Below are 11,289 nucleotides of genomic sequence, written 5' to 3'. Positions count from 1 at the left end.
TGACTTACAAAGAATTAAAATCTTTGAACCATGTTTCAAATTCTGTTCTAAGATTTGAAATTTTTTCTGCGTATTTTTGATACGATGCAGTATCCCTGGAAGGGCAGGTGCCGCAAGCCAATTAGAATGTTACATTTTCGAGTGTACAATTTAAAATGATCCGAATAGTTTATAAATAAAGGATATTAGAATTTTATATGCTAGTTTGACTTTCTAATTCACATTTCTATTTTATTTTTACTATGCGTCGGATATATTGACTTGGCCGCAAAAATGTTCATCTCGGGCAGCGAGTTTGACACCCCTGCTCTACAACATACATACTATACTACTCTAAACTCAGCATAAAGAACTTAGAATGGCATACTCAGAGTGATGTAAAATTATATTCCAAAGTATGTCTTGACGGGAAGAAAAGACAGTGAACATCTTTAAAATCTTTGAATTGGTGTGATACATTTACAATTGAGCAGTACATTTATCAAAAATGACGATGTAATTTCGTTTCTTATATAGTATTTTATTTTATAACCATCGTTGAACAGCCGACCCAATTTTTTGGGTTTACGACTACTAATGTTCGACTCCGTAACCTTGTAATTTTGAACTCAATCTAGAAAACGAGGGAACTCCTGGATCAAGTATTGGAAGAAAATTGCCTTCGTGGAGGACCTCTCGATGACCTATATGATTAGGAGGATTAGAAAAAAGAAAGAATAAACATGAAGCAGGGTGCGTAGCCAAATTATTCAACAAAAAATAAGCACCTTTTAAACACTTTTCAAGCACTCGAATAATATTTTTAAGCACTTTAAAAAAATATCATAATTAAGTAGAGTTGGAAAGTTTTTGACAATCGACGGTTTTATCTGGTTTAAATCGTCATGTCAAAAAAAAAAAAAAAAAACTTTTGGCATTGTTTTTGACAATTGTCAAAATTTTTGACTCCTGTAAATCGAATGGTGTTTTCATACGCTACGGACTGACGATGCGCCGAAATAGATTGGGGTTGAATTAATTGTGAAAACATTGAACTGAACAATGTGAACAGTGCCTTTCCACATAATTCATAGCGAAAATCAACATGGTAAAGGAAAAATATCATTTTAGAAATGGGAAAATTAAGCACTTTTTAAAAACACCAAACAAAAAAAGCACTCTTTAGGGCTTTTAAAAAATGAAAATAAGCACCTTTAAGCACTTTTTAAAAACGTTACGCACCCTGCAAAGGTAAGTCACATGTGTTCCACCTAGTCACTTATAAGTAAAACTTTCTGCATGTCTATACTTTTTATGAATTCTTTTCATCCGTTAGCCATAAATAATATTTTTATAGACCGTCCTTGATCATAGGTGACATAAGCACACAAAAGACAGTGTTTATTATTTGAAGCATGTTTCCTGCGAAACAGGCTATGATAAGAACAACCAAGTCAAAGAGAGAAAACTACAGTTATAAAATAGTTTTTCTTTTCTGCCTTGTGTTTCAAAAAGATTTATCTTTCTCAAAAATGTCTTATGTAACTTCCACATCTCAGTGAAAATATTTTTTTCAGTGGCATTGATAGTACAATGATTCCGCACCTTTAAAAATCAATAAAAGGGTTGCATTTACGTATATTCATCCGCCACTGATGTCGGAAATATCGAACTCAAATACAAAGATAGAAATTTTAGAGCGATTTCAACCCCAATATCGTTGAAATTTGGTGCAAATTTAATGTAAGTCTATATTGAACAATGCTTCTTAAACTTGATTACACAACATAGTAGCAAACTTAGTTTCAAATAAAAAAGTTGTTTTAAAGAAATATTTTATTTCTAATAAAAAAAAATTGAAACATATTTAATACAATGCACGATTTTGTCTTGAGATGAGGGATGCTAAAGTTTATGAAAGCCAATTTTTCATACTATGCAGAGGTTTGCAAATCCAGATCTCCAAGGCGCCTAAAAAATCGTGACTGGCGACAAATACTTTAGTAAAATCTAACATAGAAACAAAAACGCTTTTGCGCTACTTTAATTTGCATAAAATAATATGGATGGAGTCGCGGTGGCTCAGGGGATAAAGCGTTAGCCTCCCAATAAGGTAAACAGGGTTCGAATCCCAGCGATTTCGAATACCGCAACCGGCTTGCACAGACCACAGTGCTGACATAAAATATCCTCAGTGGTGGACGGATCATGGGTTAGAGTCCCCTTGCCGTAAAGTTAACAGTGGGATATTTTCGTGGTTTTCCTCTCCATGTAACGCAAATGCGGGTTAGTTTCATCAAAAAAGTCCCATACGAAAACAAATTTCCCCCAAATATTTGATCACGTAGTTCCCTCGTCTTCTGGATTGGGTTCAAAATTACAATGCTGAGGAGTTGAACATTGATAGTCGTACACCCAAAATTGGGTCGACTGTTCAATGACGGTTATAAAATAAAATATGGATGAGCCGTGATGGCTCAGGGGAAAGAGCGTTCGCCTTCCAATAAGGTGACCCGGGTTCGAATCCCAGCGATGGATGGTCGATACGAATTCCGCATCCAGCCTACGCCGACCACAGCGCTGACGTGAAATGTCCTCAGTGTTAAACGGATCATGGGTTAGAGTCCCCGTGTTGAACGGATCACGGGTTAGAGTCCCTTTGCCGTCAGGCTAACCGTGGGAGATTTTGGTGCTTTTCCTCTCCAAGTAGAAAAAATGCTGGTTAGTTCCAGCAAAAAGTCCTCCACGGAGGCAAATTTCTCCCAATACTTGGTCCTGGAGTTCCTTTGTCTTCTGAATTTGGTTCAAAATTACAAGGCTATGGAGATGAAAACTAGTAGCAGGGCCAGACTTAGCATAATTGGGACCCGGGGCAAAAACTTCTTTGGGGCCCCCTCTGTTTCACTTTTTCAGTAATTAGGAGCCGAATTTTATTGAGGTATTTAAATTTTTCACCTCATTATAGATAACATAACAAGAAAATTGACTAGAACCTAAAATAGTTTTAAAGTCCCTGCCCCCTCCAATGGTCAGACGAAATATCGTTCCGTACATTTTATTAATTGAGAATTCCGTGTCCATCATGCTGAAAGCAGTTTCAGCGAAAAATTCATATCCTTGATGACATTAGGACGGAATTCAACAAAATTTTCGCAATTACGATGGCCCAATTAATCCAATCAAAAGCCCGTTTTTCTGTAAACATATCGCATTTTGCGATATGTAAAAATACAAGCTATTGACTGGCTAAATTTATGCATCGTAATTGCGGAAATTTAGCTGAATTACTCTCTAGAAAGCCATGGATTTACGAAATATAGATTTTTCGTGTTCATTCGATAGATTAATGATGAAGTTAACATAAAACTGACGGATTTTACATTGTACAGATATTTTGTTTAAAAAAAGTTCATTAAAGAAGTAAACGTAAAACTTTTACCTCGATTTGGGGCCCCCCTCTGATGTGGGGACCCGGGGCAACTGCCCTTTATGCCCCTGTCTAAGTCAGACTCTGATTAGCAGTTCTTTAACCCAAAAAATGGGTCGGATGTTCAATGACGGTTATAAAATAAAATATGGATCCTCAGTGGTAGACGGATCATGGGTTAAAATCCTCTTGCCATCGGGCTAACCATGGGAGATTTTCGTAGTTTTCCTCTCCATGTAACACGAATGAGGGTTAGTTCCATATAAAAAGGCCTTCCACAAAAATTAGTTTATTCCAGTGCTTGATCTAGGAGTTCCCTTGTCTTCTAAGTTAGGTTCAAAATTACAAGGCTATGGAGTTGAACTTTGATAGTACGAATATTCAGAACTGGGTCGGCTCTTCAAAGCTAGTTATAAAATGAAACATGCTATGGTGGACAATGGATAGAGTGTTCGTCTTTCAATGAAGTGTCCCAGGTTCGAATCCCAGCGGTGGCTGGATAATACGAATTCTGCACTCGGCTTGCGCCTACTATAGTGCTGACGTATTACATCCTCTGTGGTAGACGGATCATGTTAGAATCCCCTTGCCGTCGGGCTATCCGTGGAAGGTTTTACGCAAATGTGGGTTGACGGTTATACAATATAACATGGAACTATTAATGGATGTAAGGACGTAAGGACAATATGTAAGGACGAATCAACTTTTGGTAGAGCGGTGAAATTTAGTTGATTTTCCACAATAGGCTGGATCCTAGAAATTATTCCGGACTTTTCACAGACCTTTGCTTTTATGTAAAGAGCGAATTTTTTTTCTTACCAAAATGATCTAAACATGTAATTCAAAAAGCGGAAAAATAATGGAAAATATTTTTCCTTTTTTGAAAAATATAAAATCATCCGCCTTTTCATCTATTTATATTTTGCAAGAAAAGCAAGCGCATTTGAAAAAAAAGTACACATTTAAAAAAAAAAAGAAAACTATATTTAAAAGTACTAACAGTATTTATAGAAAAGACATCAGTTAATTTCAATTTTCGCTTGCAATTTATATTTATAGTAGTTGTTGAGATAATTAGCCAGCTGATAATGACGAATCAATAACATTATTTTAGAAATGAATTATACCATCATGCGAAAAATATACAAGTCGACACCAAGTGACAGTGCAATGTTACTGATAAAATTAACTTCCGTCCACGAGATACTAACTTCACGTGTCTTTTAAACACACAATTCAACAATTATGTTACGTTTCCTTTTTATTCTAGCATTGTGTCTTGCTTTAAATTAGAGACATGCAACCAATTAGAGGGAAAGATAATAGTTACACAGTCGTAAATTTATCTGGAAGTCGAAATAATAAATCACTATCAATATGATCAAGGGGGAAAAAATGGCGGGAGATTCCTAAGAACTTAATTTTAAGAAAAGATATCGATTTCGGTTTGTGAAAAGTAAGACACTTTAATTTAAAACAAATTAACTTCTTTGCTTGTAATTTCACAAAAATAATCCTAGTAATATCAAAAATGAATGAAATATGTAAATCACGTTAAGAAGTTTCTATTCTAATACTAGAGAGACATTTTTATAGCCCAGGAAGACAGCAACATATAATAATTTAACTTTATTGGGCATTAGCTTCATATTAATTTATAGAATGTTAATAAGAATATATTAATAATTTTAGTATAATAATATATATAATTTTAATATATATTACATTTAGTATATTTTTATAATTTTATTTTATATTATTTATATATTATTTTTATAATTTAATATAAATTTATATATTAATACATTTAATATATTTTACAGCCTAGGAAGACAGCAACATATAATAATTTACTACTAATCAGAAGATGAGTTTAACGTTTTCTTATAATGGTATCTTTTAAAACTTATAGGGCCTTAGCTTTATATTAATTTATAAAATGTTAATAATAATATATTAATGATTTTAACATAATAATATACATAATTTTAATGCTATAACTTAAATTTTATGTTATAATTTTATTATGTTTAATTTCAATATTATAATTTTAATGTTATAATTTTATTATGTTTAATTTTAATATTATAATTTTAATATTATAATTTTAATATAATAATTTTAATATTATAATTTTAATATTATAATTTTAATATTATAATTTTAATATTATAATTTTAATATTATAATTTTAATATGATATAATTTTATATTTTACGTATTTTTTTAAAAATTTATATCAAAAATCTAATGTACTTTGATAATAAAATTGATGAAAAAGTATACTGATAAGTGCCCCTCGGTATATATCATTTTATTAGATTATTTTAATAACACAATTCTTATCAGGCAAAGAGATTACGTAATGAAATTTAATCCGCTTAGATTTCTTTTTTTTTTATTTTATAAATCTGCATATATGCATTCACGTGTAAAATATTCGAATGCTTTTAACACCCGATCGGGTGCGGGTGATTTCTCAGAAAACCAGTATTACAAATCATGAATTTTTTCCAAAAACAGATTTTCTGAAATTTACATTGCACTAACTGGAAACATAGGCCAACGGGAATTTTGAATTAAAAAAAAAAAAAAAAAAACATAAATCTGCAAAAGTCGATAGATTGAGCAAATCTGCGTTCTTCTGTAACTATTAGCTTACACATATTCCTTTCTTCTAAGAAAATAGAAAACTAGAGATTTTTTTCCATCTCAACTTCAAAATACTACTTGTTCGGATATGCAAACTGCAAAAAAACGGGTGAAAAAAGAGAGAAAAAAAGAGCAGTATTGCCACTATTTTTCGCATTTGAAAAAAAAATTTTTTTTTTCAATTCACTAGTTGTATAAAATAGCTTTGTTCATAATTTTGATCTATTTTCTAGTCTCACTGATAAAAAATATTCCGAAAATATTGTTATTTTTTTTCTCCTCTTCCCCAACAGCCTAATTCCACCGTAATAATCAAATTGGTTTTAATCTACAATTTAGAGCAAAAACTAAACATTATCCAATACTTTTTTGTCTTTATATTTATGTCAGAGGAGTAGATATAGGTGTATGTACGGAACTCCACGTTTCATAGATAAAAACTTTAGCAGCTTTCAAATGATAAGTGCTATCGATTTTTTTATTTATTAAAATATTTTTTTTATGGTTTTATTCGATACAGCTTAAAAAGTAATAATGTTTCACTGGTCTAGAAAAGAGTTTTAGACGCGAAACAGGTTTAGTAAAAAACTGCGTTTATTTATACTACTTATTTAGTTGAGCATTAGTAGTCGTAAACACAAAATTGGGTCGGTTGTTCAACGACGATTTTAAAATGAAAAATAAAATGAATCCATATTGAGCCGTGATGGCTCAAGGGATAGAGCGTTCGTCTTACAGAACTGGGTTCGAATCCTAGCGATGACTGGTCGATACGAATATTTCACCCAGCACGCACCGACCACAGTACTGAAGTAAAATAAGCACGGAGACGGATAATGGGTTAGAGTCCCCTTGCCACCAGGCTAACCGTTGGAGGTTTCCGTAGTTTGTCTCTTCATGTAAAGCAAAAGAAGGTTATTGCCATCCAAAAGATCTAAACGAAAGCAAATTTCTCCCAGCACTTGATCCAGAAGTTCCCTCGTCTTCTGGATTGGGCTCAAAATTACAGAGCAGTGATTGCTCAGGAGATAGAGCTTTCGCCTTCCAATGAGGTGAACCGGGTTCGAATCCCACCGATGGCTGGTCGATACGAATCCGCATCCGGCTTGCATCAACCACAGTGCTGGCATGAAATATCCTCAGCGGGATCATGGGTTAGAGTCCTCTTGCCGTCAAGCTAACCGTGGGAGGTTCTCGTGGTCTTCCTCTCCATGTAACGCAAATGCGGGTTAGTTCCATCAAAAAGTCCTCCACGAAAGCAAATTTCTCACAACGCTTGATGCAGGAGTTCCCTCGTCTTCTGGATTGGGTTCAATATTACAAGGCTACGTAGTAGAATATTAGTAGTCGTAAACCCAAAACATTTGGTCGGCCGTTCAACGACGGTTATTAAAGACTACCTTGTTGGGGTTAGAATAGCCTGGTTGGTAGGACACTGGGCCCATGTCCAAGAGGTAGTGGGTTCGATCCCCGCCTGTCGAAGACTCCCCGTGTAGTAAATGGTGACTGATGAACGCTAAATATGTCAAGTCACAAAGTCCTCCATGTTTCCATAACAAAACATACCTCTATGGACGCTGATCCAGGAGTTTCCTTATCTTCTGGATGAGTTCAAAATTACAAGGCTACATAGTTGAACATTAGTAGTCGTAAACCCAAAATTGGGTCGTCTGTTCAACGACGGATAAAAAATATTAAAATTAAAATATTAGTCGTAGGGAGAGGAGTGGCAGGCAAATATTCTAACTAGTTATTAAACTAATTTAAAAATTCTTCTGTTTTAACCTATAATGCAATACTGTCTGGCCATGAGGTGAAGTTTTATTTTATATCTGCCGTTGAACAGCCGACCCAATTTTGGGTTTACGACTACCAATGTTCAACTCCGTAGCCTTGTAATTTTGAACAAATCCAGAAGACAAGGACATTTGTGCATCAGTACCCCCAAAGATATTGATTTGTTATGGGAACATGGAGGACTTTGCGACTCGACAAATTTAACGTGCATCAGTCGCCATTTACTACACGGGTAGTCTTCGGCCGGCGGAGAACGAACCCACGAACTCTTGGACATGGGCCCAGTGCTCTACCAACCAGGCTATCCCAGCCTTACGAGGAGAAGTTAGATTAAAGCAAACAACCTTCAACATTATTATTTTAAACAATAGAAAAGCATTTTATTTTTTATATACGTACTAGGAGACGCGCCGTTCCCTTCGCGCTAAACCCGCTATAAAATAGGAATATCAAAAGCTCATTGGCGGATCGTCCTTCTTTTATTTTTCTAAATTAGGTCTTTATCGAATACAATCAAAATATTCATTTCATATTTTTTATCAATTAATTTTATTGTATTTGATACATAAAGCAAATGAAAAACTTCTAAAATTTATTTTTTTAAAAAATTATGAAGTTCATACGCAAGTTAATAAGAATTTAGTGAGCTTACATGATATGGTATTAGAAAAACTGCCAGCTTAGCTTGATAAAGAAGATAAAAGTTTTTTCTTACAACTTATTTTGATTGTAGGATAATACAAATATGTCATTACAAATTCATTGACAGAAAAAGAAAGTAGTGCAAAAACATTTAAGAAGCAATAAGTCCCCAGATTGGGAACTGAAAATAAAGGATTGTAAGCAAAGGAAGAGGAATTGGTATGCAAGGTTTTCCGTAATCACTGCCCTTAATTCATGTTCTTAGAATCCTTGTCAAAATAGAAGTCAAAGAAGTATACTCATTATGGATCGTAAATTAATATTGAAGCAACAAAAACATTATCAAATCTGACGAAACACTAGTGAGAGAAGCAAAATGAGAAACACAAAAACCAATGTGGTTGCCTGGTATTAGGAGGAGCACCTGCTTTTTGTTTCCTCCGGTAATCAAAAATATTTTTATGCTTTCGTCCCGCTTTACTCACTAGTGATTCGCTAATTTCAAGTAAATCTGGACTCACTAAGAACTAGCTAAAATATTAGTAGGGACCCCTACTGTGCATACTTATTTTGTTAGGATTCTTAAGAATACATGTTAAGGGAGGTTATTACTGAACACCCAGTTTATTGTTCTGACAAACTAAAATATTATTAAACATATAAAATCATAATACATTAAAAAAACTCACAAATTATAAGGGTGTGGCAGATCGGTCTTAATGAACAGAAAATCAAGCCAATCAAACAAAAAGATTTTATAAACAGTCATATAATTTACAAATTTGCTACCTACAAATATACCAATCTATTTTTTTTTCTTATTAATAAAATGCCATTACAATTTAAAATCATCAAATATAATAAATAATAACTTCATAAATATAAATCAAGACAGAAATTTGAAATTACGTTTGGAACAGCATTTACAAATCGTAACTGATAGATTTAATTTTATTTATTAAGGTTGCAAGGCACACAGATAAATAGCTTCGTAAATATCAACTTACTTTTAATCCCTCCCATTAATTTTATTATAGGAGGTGACATGATTCATAGGTGGACATGATTCATAGCATAACTTTAAAGTTAATGCAATATATGTATTTAACTTCATATATCTTTGCCTGCTAAACTATAAAATATCACTTGAAATTGCAACTCCACAAATCACAATTGCCTATATTAAAAAAATATCTATTGAAAGTTGTATCACACTGTTTACTTTTCTTGAATACTTTAAACTAGTCCCACTATTTTATGCTTGCAGTTTAATACCAATGATTCTCTTTCTTAAACCTGGTTAATAGATATATAGGGGCGAGGTGTTTAAAAAATACTTCGAGCTATAGTCTTACAATATTTGTATTATTTATAGTATACACAAATATTATGTTATAATTTATATTAATTGGTTTAGATACTTGATAATAAAAAATCTTTTACATTTTAACTATCTTAAGTTAAAACAACAGAATTATGCATCATTAAGCATAATAAGTTCTTATTTTCATTACTAGTTTTTATAGAAAATTATTCACTTCATTATATATAAAGATAAAAATATAGAGAAAACAATTAAATTATGTAATAAACATTAATGGAAAGAGAAGAAGAAAAATTATAAAAATAAAATATTTTTAAATTTTTTTTTCTTTATCTAAGACGAAGAAAATTATTTACTCCACATAAGCTGCAAGTAAATAGAACTCATAAATAAGTTCGAAATGTTAAATAAGTTCAAAAAAATTCCGAAAAAAAGAAAAAAAATTTATAAAAATCCGGATTTATAAAATTTTTTTCCCCGGATTTTTTTAAAATTATTATTATTCCCTTTTTTAATTGTTCTGTAATTTTTCCATGCTTTTTTTTTTACATTTTGATACATATATACAAGCCAGAAAACAAAATAATAAAAAGATATAATGCCGTCATCAGCTCACACGATTATAGCCGCAAAATGGAGTGCTTTCTGATATTGTATTAATATAGCTAAAGCAAAATTTATGAATAGGAAGAGGAGCACCCCCAAATTTTTTTTTCTTCCATCATTATATATTTTGCTTTACGGCTTTTTAATACAATAAAAAAAAAAAAAAAAATTAAAAATATTTTTTAAAATATTTTATTCTAATAATTTTTTCTTCTTCTTTTTTCATCAATCTTCATTACATTATTTTCCATGTTTTTAACTTATTTTATGAGTTCTACATACTTGCGTCTTATACGCAGTAAATAAAATTTATTATTTTTCTTAATTTTCTTCGTTTTTCTCACTTTTCTTTTTATCCTTTTTTGCCTCTATTGCTCTCTCTCTCTCTCTATATATATATTGTTATATTATCGTATATAAATAAATCTATAGATAAATATTAACATTTATACAGAAGTATAATTTCGTTATAATTTTTTCATGACAATTGGTAAATTTTAAAAGTTTAAAAGAATTTTAAAAATTAAAATATTTATTGTAGTTCTAATTATTAGAATTTTTTTCTAAATTAAAATTAACAAAATGTAGAAACAGAAAATAATTATGACAAGGAATAATTACTTGTATACTCCAGATGTATATAGTAGACCAAAATAACGAAACTATTGATTTTAATGGGACACCAAGGGCAATGACGAATCAGAAAAATATATTAAATGTTTCTAGTTTAATCACTTATGATTACTACTCAAATATGTCATAGCGATCGTGGAATATACACACCGGTTGTCTAGTTCGTTCTGAGAATCAGAATCAACAAATACCCACGCATGCTCAGATTTAAACAAAAAACGAAACTTCT

General features: G+C 31.9%; 1 protein-coding gene across 2 annotated transcripts in view; it reads right to left on the bottom strand.

Moving 5' to 3' along the window:
• The window catches only part of LOC107446570 (protein lifeguard 1), a 66,222-nt gene extending 54,953 nt beyond the window's left edge, over positions 1–11,269 (bottom strand). Inside the window, exon 1 of one of the 2 annotated variants that reach the window (XM_087163951.1) lies at positions 11,049–11,269. The gene's annotated coding sequence lies outside the window, so the exon portion shown is untranslated. The remainder of the gene's footprint in view (positions 1–11,048) is intronic. The other variant, XM_087163952.1, reaches the window with a different exon arrangement.
• Between the last annotated feature and the right edge of the window lie 20 nt (positions 11,270–11,289).

This window comes from Parasteatoda tepidariorum, chromosome 5, assembly GCF_982258835.1.
Source record: "Parasteatoda tepidariorum strain Cologne lab strain chromosome 5, Ptep-v5.0, whole genome shotgun sequence".
Classification (NCBI taxonomy): Eukaryota; Metazoa; Arthropoda; class Arachnida; order Araneae; family Theridiidae; genus Parasteatoda; species Parasteatoda tepidariorum.
The sequence above is the reverse complement of the archived record's forward strand: the minus strand, read 5'-3'. Positions and strand labels throughout refer to the sequence as shown.